Here is an 11,095-nt window from a genome sequence, read left to right as displayed (position 1 = left end):
TTGGATAGTACTGCGTAAGTAGGGGAGAGTGATGGGCTTCCTTGAGCCACGGGGTCCAATGTGACAGTGCGAGTTTTCTGTATTAACGTTCTGCAAAATAGTGACGGTGGGTATAAAAACTTACGTTTTCAAAACATATAACTTCCATCAAAAAATTATGCCGAAATAAGCATATATACTTTAGTTAAAGGCAGATATGTAATTGGAGCCTTGCAAAGTAAATTTTCACTTGTCATAACTTTTTGATATGTATAATATGGATTTCTAGGGATTCTACAGTTAAAAAAATAAACAGGCACAGTAACAACTGTGCCGCAATCAACACGTAGAACTACGTCTATTAGAATAGAACATATATGGAAGAGGCATTGAACATCGAGTCTGTGTCCGACATCGTGCGAGAGAGAAACGTTAATTGTGCGAGAGAGAAAGGTAGTGAAGCCTAATCGTTCGCAATGCGCATACGCAGATATCGATAACCATATAGTACTATTTCATGTTAAAGTATTCAGCGAAGGAAACTAGACGTAGGGCTACGTCAACTGTCAGTTGACGTAGTTCTACGTTGTTGCTTCCAATTGACAGTTGTTACTGTGCCAACAACGTAGAACTACGTCAACTGACAGTTGACGTAGCCCTACGTCTAGTTTCCTTCGCTGAATACTTTAACATGAAATAGTACTATATGGTTATCGATATCTGCCTTAGGACACCTGCGTTATTCTTTGACAGATGTACCGCCCCAGTCAAACTCCCCGCCTGGCAGTGTCCTCGAATCGGATCACGCGGGAGTATTAACGGCGATCGGCCGCGAGGCCTCACGCCACTCTGACACGCTTGGCTCTAGAACACCGCATGTTTTCGTTGCATCTACAAGAAATTTAACTAAACTTTCTAACGCTACTGTATCTAAACGGTAAGAAATAGAGAGTTCGGACTTGTTTTATCATAAATGGGACTTCTTAAGCTTTAAAATGAGATGTCAATGATTACTCTACGATTATTAGTTTCGAAGATATAAACGTTCAAAGTGTGACATGTTTTCGTTGCATAGTCGCGTTCAATTGTTTCATCCGTGGGTACCCTCCCTACCGCGGAGAAAGACGTAGTTCTACGTCAAAAAAATTCATAAGACGTTCGTCGGGATCTAGGTTCAATACCAACGTGCGCACAAAAACGTTTAATTGTTCTGTATCTGAAATATTTACGTTAATAAATATCGATGTTCAGTGAGGTCCAATGTGACGCAGGTTGATGGGGTCCTCTGTGCCACGCTTACAGAACTACCTAACCTACCTACGTGACAGCGCGAGTTTCCGTAGTGTGTTTCGATCGCGGAATAGTAAATGTTAGTGCCTAAATTTTCCTATAAAATGAAATAATTTCCATCGATATAATCATATCCACACTTTCATTTTCTCTTTTTTTCACCCTTTAGTTACAGATCACATGTAATCGAGTCGCTGTGAGGCAATATTCGTTGATCTCTGCTAGGTTACGACAAAAAGTGAGGTTATAGGACTTTGTTTTCAGTTTTCAATTTCTTAGGTCATCTGATGAAACAAATATGACACGATTATTGATAAATTAGTTCTCTAGCACAGTCTTGGTTTTTCCTTTTTGTAGAGAGAAGAGTTAATAGACTACGTGTCACAGGGTACCCTACCTTTCACATTACATGTCACAGTGTACCCTACGCTATGGCTCAATCGACCCCACGCGTGGGGTCCACTGTGACAAACGCAGCATTTCGAAATATCATTATTTTTGCAAAATATTTCTGAAAATTTACTTCTTAAATCATTTACAAACAAAGTTTATTATATTAAACATTGAATAGTCTCATTTATATTATAATGAAGTTATTAAAAACCATTTTTAATGTGATTTGAAAAAACGTGGTTCAAGGATGCCCACTCTCCCCTACTGCGCCTGTACCACACGTTAGTATCCCACGAGTATTCGATGAGTACTAAAAGAGTACTGGAGGGAGTACTGGAGGGGGTACTGGGGAGAGTACTGGGGGGAGTACTGGGGGGAGTACTGGAGGGAGTACACTGGAGGGAGTACTAGAGGAAGTACTGAAGGGAGTACTGAATGAGTATTGGATGAGTACTGGGAAGGAGTACTGACGAAGTCAGTATGGTCGAATTTAGTAGTACTTTGGAGTACTTATGTCTCCAGTACTTTCACCAATACTTTTTCCAGTATTAAAACCAGTACTACTTTTTCATAAGGGATGGCTCTGTGATTGGTTTACAACATCTTAAGATTGTACTTAAAACAGTCTTAAATATATAGGATCGAACTATATGAATACTAGGCTATGTGTCCGTTTCTTGCTGTGTCCGATTGCAACCATCGTGTGTCCATTTTCTACTGTGTCCGATTGTCACTGTGTCTGATTAGCACTGTGTCCGATTGCAATTACCGTGGGTCCGTTTCCTACTGTGTCCGTTTCCTACTGTGTCCGATTAGCACTGTGTCCGATTGGCAATGTGTCCGATTGTAACCGTTGTGTGTCCGTTTCCTACTGTGTCCGATTGTCACTGTGTCCGATTGATTCAACCTGCTGTGTCCGATTTATTCTGTGCGCAACTGGGCTTCACTCCTTTTAAGGTGGTTAGTTTAAAAATGATGAAGATCCAGATTTTCTTTAAACTTGCAGCAAAACTAATTTATATATTAATACGTATGTGTGTTAAATTTGGATTCAATTTACCGTATAATTTCCCAGATACGATCGCTTAAAATTGACTGTTTTTTTTTCGATATTTAACATTGCGTTTATGGCCGCTGTGGTAGAAAAACTAATACTTGGACATGTATTTGTCAATAGGGGAGACCGGAGCGAAATCGGCCTTTTTTTTCGGTGCCGATTTTTAACAACAAAATAAATAATTTTAGTGAAATATAGTATACCATTGTAAAGAGTGAACCCTTGGCTACAAAATTTATATAGGCATTTTTGGTCTACGTCGCTTCGTTCAACCGGTATAGAGTAAAAACGACAAAGGTGCAAAAATCGAAAAGTCAAAATTCCCGGGGCGGAGTCGTGTCTTCATTCTCGGACTGGATTTTCAATAAAGATACATAATTTTGATCATAAAAAATAATAGAATACACTTTATTCATTGTTTTTTAGTAGAAAAATGGAAAACGGAAAATAATTTCAAAAAAATCAATTTTCTTTTTCGCTAACAGTTAAAGCATGTAAAAACAGAGTCTGACGAGCGTATGCACTCGTTGTGTGCCTTACGCCTGCATGAAATGCACTGTTTTTCATCGGCTCTGTTTTCTATTATATCCAAGCATACGCAGCACATATTATTTAGCTTTCTTGACTTCGTTTTGGCTTGGAAACGACTTCGCCCCGAACACAAGTTTTAGGTTTGGTTGCTTAAAAAATAACAGAAATCAATGAAAATAAAAAAACTGCACTAGATTCGTGTTCAGCATGCATTACTCTTTAGAATCGCTTACTTTGAGATTCGGAGAGACAATAATACTTAAGATATTACAAACTTTCGACGCGGAAAAAATTTTACTTTCAACCTGCGAAAACATGTTTGCTTCGATAAAAATCACAACATGGCACGTAATCTCACTAAACTCCGTTGATCACGTGGGCACCATAAGCCGCGCTTACCGTATTAATGGTGAATTCACACAACATACAGATTTCGAGATAATTGCAAAAACGACTCCGCCCCGGGGCCGACTTCGCCCCGCGGTCTTTTTTTTTTACGTAAGGAAAACTATTATGAGTACCCCCGCCCCCACGGAAGGGCGGGTGGTTATGCCGGACTCTTACCGGCTAAAAACCCTACGTGTGGCCTTACCTGGTGTCTCGCAGGGGGCCCCGGGAACTTTTACAACGCATCCGGGACCCCCTCACCAGCCCCAACTAGGGGCTCCTACTCCCCGAGGAACCCACGCGAGCGGGCAAATATCCCGACCTCACGCGGATCCCCCGGGCCCCCGACGCGTGCGTCGATGATGGCGCACGGGACGGGGGTACTTTCCCTACAGCGGTGACGGGTACCACAATCCCCATTGCCGCGCCCCCTAGGGTTTTGTGCGGGGGCGGAATCGAGGCTCAAGAGTCCGTGCTTGAGCCCCGACCCCCACACGACCGCGGAGGAGGGGGATACGGGCCGGAACCCCCGTGGTGAGAGGAACCAGTCCACCCCTCCCCCCGGCCGCGGCTCGAGAGACCCGGGTCCTGGACTCAAGCCCCGGGACCGGGTCCCCCGGCGGAGCGGAGGGAGCGCTCGTGGCGGGAACCCCGTAAGGATCCCGCCCAAGCCCCCTCCCACCCCGCTAAGCTCTACTCCTGTCAGCTAGGGGATCGGGGTGGCCGGGACTCCCCCGGCCCGGGAGTCCGAGGGCTTCCAGGCCATCCCGACCCCCATCCCTCCCATGTCTGGAGCCGAAGCTCCTGTTAGGGAGGCGAGCTCCTCTCCAATCCTCGAAACCCGTCTCCCCTCCCCCCGCTTGTCTTAGGGCGGGAACACCCAGTCCCCCCCAGCCGGTGCTCAGCCGGCAACCCCGAATCCGCACAAAGCGGACATTTCGGGGCCGCCGCAGTGCACCGGCTAGCTCGGTGGCCGCTAACCCCGCAGCGGTAACATAACCCGCTGCGGTCCACCGAGGAGGTGCACCGGGCCCAGACGTGTCCGACGTCGAGGCACCGGTAGCACCTCAGGGGCCGGGTCTGGAGCAGCTCCAACCTGGCTCTGCTCCAGCCCACCCTGATCCCCCCTTTAATCGCTCTGTTCGCCGCGCCCACAGGGTACCGCGCCCAGGCGATCCCCATCCCATTTGGGGGACAAAGGATCTCCCCGACCCTCACGTCCCCCACCTCGCAGCCGCCAGCTGCGGCGATGGCGGCCGCCACCTCGCCCGAGGTTACTGAGTCGTCCAGGCCCCCCCAAGCGCAACTCCACGCACTTGTTGGGCCTGGCGACTCGCGCCCCCAAACCCTCCAGCGTCGCCCCCCGGTCTCCCCTATAGCAAAAAATCTAAAATAATGATTAAAACAAAAATTTGAGCAAAAGTAATTGAATTTTTAAAGAAGTGCATGTTTAAATTTCAACGACACTGACCGTACGGTATCAGAGTGTATGATAAATCCAAAAAAAGGTTAGGTTAGCTTTTTCGTCCGCGGTCGTGCTTTGCGGATGTGGCAACGTCGCACTTAGAGAAAGGACCCTCCCTGGCGAAAATAAGAAGCTTTATAAAGCGTTGACAACCGTTCGATGAGGGTTTTTTAAGAGTTTATACGCTTTCAAACTTTGTAAGAACGCTTACCCTTATAGAAAAATACACTCAACCCATAGAAAAACCCTTAAAGTTGGGTGTGATTTCGGACCGCCAATAGAACGTTAACCATTTAAATGATGGTTAACCTTCTACTGGCGGTCCGAAATCACACCCAACTTTAAGGGTTTTTCTATGGGTTGAGTGTATTTTTCTATAAGGGTACACAACGCCGTTAGGTTTTAAACGCTTTTAAAATGCTTATCAAACGCTATATATAACGTTTCGTGAAAGTTCTGCAATGTTGAGGAGACGCTTTTCAGAGCACGTTTAGTAAACGCTGATTCACTTTCGTGCAGAGAATTTGTTGTCAGACTTTTCAAACGTTTAGCAAATGCTTTTCCCAACGCCGTAAGTGTTTTCCCTCCGTTCAGCAAATACTTTTTCAATGCGGCGAATTATAGGGCGTTTACACAAACGGCTTGGAAACACCTAAAAAACGCTTTTCCCGACACTGTAACACGAGCGTTTTCCCTCCATTCAGCAAAAACTCTTCCAACAACGCCACTAGGCGGCGCATCTTCTCGCATTTAAAATACATCCAGCCGGGTATATAAGCAGACCCCCTGTGAGGCGAAAAGTAGATTCGGTTTCGAAACCTCCATTGTCATTAATAAAAATTATTCTTCTAACGACAAGAGTAAACGGTCGTTAAGTCCCAGTCTACAATAGGTGTTTTAAGGGTCGGAAGGAGCGACGGCCGAACTCAGGTGCACTCAGGTGCACTTTATGCACTAACAAGGGAACCTCGCGAAGTGGAAAATTCTGATTTTAATATAACTTTCCACACATGTAGGGGGAGTAAAAAGATAAATTTAGATATTTTTTATAGCTGCCCAAAAACGGTTTTAAGGGGTGAAACCATTGCTCATAGTAGAGCGGTTTTTTGCTTTTCTCGATATATCTCGAAAAATATTTGAGATATCAAAAAATGTTTCTTATAAAAGTTTTACAGTAAAATCTCTTCTATTCGACAACATTAATAATATTTTTTAAAAATAATTTTTTAAACAAAATTTTGATTAAAAATTAAAAAAAATTTTTTTTTTGATATTTTATTAATGTGGTTGAATAAAGATGTTTTTACCATAAAACTTTTATTTGAAACATTTTTTGATATCTTGAATACTTTCCGAAATATATCGAGAAAAACAAAAAGCCGCTCTACATATGAAGGGTGATTTCACCCTTTAGAACCATTTTTTGGCATCAACAAAAAATTTCTAAATTCATCTTTTTACCCCCGCCCCTCCTACATGTGTGCAAAGTTTTATAATAAGAACATTTATGTGTATTTAACCGCAACGAATAATTTTTTCAAAAATTTATTTATTTTTGCATCTCTTATTTAAAAAAATATCTGTTGCGTGCGTTATTTAATAAAATTGTAAAATAAAGATAATTTTATCCTGAATGTACTTATAATTCTTTAAACAATATTGTAACAATTTTAAGGTAGATACTGCGTTGTCGTGAGTCAAAATAGAGCACTCGAAAAAAAATTTTTATTAATGTATTAAAAAATGTATATTTGGTATCACCTTGTTCCGTGCAACTTCTAGTCTCCAGAAATATATAATAACACCATATAATTAATCCCAGATACAGGTAATTAATTAAAAACGAAGTGTCTTACACAGGGGTACCAACTTCACATTTGTCAAAACGACTGTAACAAAAATCTAAAAAATTGGGTGCAATATAATCGTAAGTTTCTCAACTATCAAAATAATGATAAAAAATGACTTTCTGGAAGTTTTGGGTCATTAATTCTGATTATTTTGACATTGGCGTCGACAGTGAGGTTAGGTGCGGTCCGCGCTGTTGCCAGTTGCCAGCCCACTGACTGCGTTCGGAAACGTCACCCGAGGACCCGAGCGCACACGAGCACACTCCCCTCTTCTTCTATCTTAGCAAGTTAGAAGGAGAAGGGAGAACACCCGAGTGACGCTTCCGATGACGCAGCCTAGCCAGAGCTTCTCTGTTAGCTACATTTTGTTTGCTGTAATATTGAATATCTTTTTATTGCAATGGTGAACTAACGTTTTTTTTTTTTTAAATCATTCGTAATAGTTTAATTGATAAGATCTTCTGTTTTCCAAACCTCAATCTTTTTTTAAAATAATCGTAAAATCTCGTGAATTACGATTTTGCACGTCGTTCACACATACCTTAATGTAAAACTGACCAACTTTGAATGCTTATATTTCCGTAATTACGTGGTAAAAAATCGTGAATTAATTCCTGATCACGTATAATGCCCTATAGAATAACATAGTTTCATGCCAATCAAAAATCTTTGTTTTCGCTGATGCAGTATCTACCTTAAATATGAAAAATTACTGCAAAATATCTTTACGTACAACGTATGTGACTATCTTCACGTACAACGTACGTGATTATCTTCACGTACAACGTACGTGACTAATCTGCATTGCGATTAGACATAAATGAGCGATATGCACCTAATACAATATACTGTGATACCTAACAGAAGCGATTATATTATACCACGTGTATATCGTTCATTTACGTGAAAATATGCAATATGATGTACGTGTAATATATAAACAATATGATCATATTGCAATGTGTATATTGTACAACGTGCAATGTACACGTGCATATCGCTCATTTACGTCTAGTGTCGCAATGCAATATGTAATCACACACGTTATACGTGAGAATATTTTGCAGTAATTTTCCATACTCGGAAGATTCTGATATAAAGAAGATATAAATAAGATGATAAGGCTCTATATAAGTCGGAAATATTGCGCATAGTTTTAGTATAAGTACCCACGAGTTTAACGATTCATACAAGTGTAAAAGATTGTCAAAAATTTTAATTCAGAAAAAGTGCATATTTTTAGCTTAACAAACCAAAATGTTACGTGTAAATCCTGCGAATGTTCTCAATATGTTAATGGTTTCATTCCAAATTTCAAATATTCCACAAACACCTACAAATGATAAAGAAATTGAATTGCATGATACTATAAAGAATATTATAAAAAATTCAATGGATGACATATCATTTGCTATGCAGACCGACACTACATTAGAATTTGAGAATTATTGGGACTTACATGATGCAGAATTTGTCGCAGCTGACGAAATAGAAGAAGTAGAAGAACTTGATGAAGATGAGGGAGAAGATAGTTGTACATTGGAAGAATACGAAGTTGTAAATAATAACTATAAACGAAAAGCTGTTGAATTCTGGAAAAGTGGAAAAAAGGGACGTTATACAGTTTATCATCAGTCCAACATCGGTTTAGAAAGGTAAAGTCCTTGCCGCAGCTGTATAAATGGGAACTCTCCCTACAAAGAGGTGGTACTCATAGAGAAAAACTATTATACATTTCTGAATACGTCTTGAACAAATTCAAAGACGCTAACGACAAAAACAGTATTATGCATGATATAGATCTGCGACGATGGGCGCTGGAAGCAAAGGAGTTAGTTTAAAAAAAAATAGACTCCCGACTGCTGCCTAAAGTAAGTTAAATAATAATAAAAAACCAAAAATTTAAAAAAGTTAAAAACAAAAACTTATATAAAAAAATTAAATAAAAAATTGTTTAAAAAAAAAAAAAGACTCCCGACTGCTGCCTAAACTAGGTTAAATTAAATGCAGAAAATAAAAAATAATAAATAAAAACAAACTTATAAAAAAAATAAATTTAATAACTAAAATTTAAAATAAAATGTAAAAACAAAAACATACAAAAAAAATTTAAAAACAAAAATTTATACAAAAATAAATTTAACTATAAAAACAAGTTTAAAAACCAGAGATATATATTTTTTGACCAAACTGACTTTATTATCGAAGATTCTTAACTCAACGTTTCGACACTGGTTTTGTGTCCTTTTCAAGAGATTTCTAAAAAGTATACATAACGAAGTCATTACAAGCACGCTGTTACAGAAACAATTTCACACAAGGAACAATTAAAAAGGAAATATCTACCTATCTAATCCTGTTCACAATTATTTCTGCCATATGTAAAGTTCTTGCAGTTGTAGCAACTTTGTCAAATTCTTAAGAGTCGCAATACAGTGTCCCGTAATCATAATGCAAACGCAACCGACAGGAGACACGTCGTTCCGAAACGAAAGACGGCGATCGACTAATCATCGAAATACAAATAAGTGACTAGGTCAACGGTCAAATTTACACATGAAATGGAGATTAATGGGGCCATCCCTTTCCTAGATACTCTCATTATCAGAAACGGCAACAGACTCTTGACTAATTGGCACAGAAAACCTACGTTCTCGGGCCGATATGTTAATTACTTCTCCAACCATCCACTGAAATATAAAAACAATACAATCACAAGCCTAGTTGACCGCGCAATTTTACTTTCTGATAAACAATTCCATAGCTCCAATATTAAAATTGTAAGAGACATCCTTAAGAATAATTGCTTCCCTGACGATCTGATTGATAAGCAAATTAATAAGAGATTAAAAGAATTGGATTATCGCAAAAACATCACCGACTGTAATAATGTAAGCAATACTTTCGACGCCCGCAGATACATTGCTCTTCCTTACATTAAAGGTTTGAGTGAGAATATTCGCCGCACTGTAAATCGATGTGGCTTGGATGTCCTTTACACGATTCCCAAAAAATTGGATTCAATTATAAAACGTGGCAAAGACAAACTCGTAAATATGAAGGAAACAGGTGTCGTCTACAAAATTGAATGTAATGACTGTAACGCCTCCTACATTGGACAGACTCTAAGACATTTGGAGACTCGTGTTAAGGAACATCTAAGCGACATTAAAAAAGATGTGAATAAGCACTCCGTAGTTAGTAAGCACCGACTTACACACGGACATAATTTCAAATGGTCCGATACGAAGATTATGCATAGGGAGAGAAATGTGAGGAAGAGAGAGATTGCGGAGATGTTTTACATAAAAAAAGAACAAATGAACGCGATTAATTTAAAGAAAGACACTGAAAATCTCAATCCGCTATACGACAGAATTATAAGAACTACCTAATCATTTCTCTCTATGTGTATGTTTTTATTCCGTTGACCTAGTCACTTATTTGTATTTCGATGATTAGTCGATCGCCGTCTTTCGTTTCGGAACGACGTGTCTCCTGTCGGTTGCGTTTGCATTATGATTACGGGACACTGTATTGCGACTCTTAAGAATTTGACAAAGTTGCTACAACTGCAAGAACTTTACATATGGCAGAAATAATTGTGAACAGGATTAGATAGGTAGATATTTCCTTTTTAATTGTTCCTTGTGTGAAATTGTTTCTGTAACAGCGTGCTTGTAATGACTCGTTATGTATACTTTTTAGAAATCTCTTGAAAAGGACACAAAACCAGTGTCGAAACGTTGAGTTAAGAATCTTCGATAATAAAGTCAGTTTGGTCAAAAAATATATATCTCTGGTTAATTTTTCACTGACGAAGAAAAGAATTTGTCAAGTTTAAAAAGTTTAAAATAATAATTTTAAAAAATTTAAAAACAAAAACTTTACCAACAAAAACAGGTTTAAAAAGTTTAAATAATAAAAACAAGTCTTAAAAATTAATTGGTATATAAGACAGGTTTATTTGGTAATAAAAATGTAATACACATATAATAATAAGTATAAAGTACAAAATTAAAAACTTCTAAAAATTTAAAATAATATTAATTATAAAATATTAAGACAATTGACACACTATTAGGAAATATTATCTAATAACAAATATGATTGAAAATCTATACAAATACTTGATTACTTACT

At 39.1% G+C, this 11,095-nt stretch overlaps 1 long non-coding RNA gene across 1 annotated transcript in view; it reads left to right on the top strand.

Moving 5' to 3' along the window:
* The first annotated feature begins 865 nt into the window (after window positions 1-865).
* LOC139775789 (uncharacterized) overlaps window positions 866-11,095 on the top strand; it is a 32,005-nt gene continuing 21,775 nt past the window's right edge. The window contains exon 1 of the long non-coding RNA XR_011718934.1: window positions 866-916. This is a non-coding gene — a long non-coding RNA (uncharacterized lncRNA). The remainder of the gene's footprint in view (window positions 917-11,095) is intronic.

The sequence above is a fragment of the Temnothorax nylanderi genome, unplaced genomic scaffold (assembly GCF_030848795.1).
Source record: "Temnothorax nylanderi isolate EJ_2023f unplaced genomic scaffold, tnyl_v1.0 TNYL_tig0105_pilon, whole genome shotgun sequence".
Taxonomy (NCBI): Eukaryota; Metazoa; Arthropoda; class Insecta; order Hymenoptera; family Formicidae; genus Temnothorax; species Temnothorax nylanderi.
This window is presented reverse-complemented; position numbering and strand designations above follow the sequence as displayed.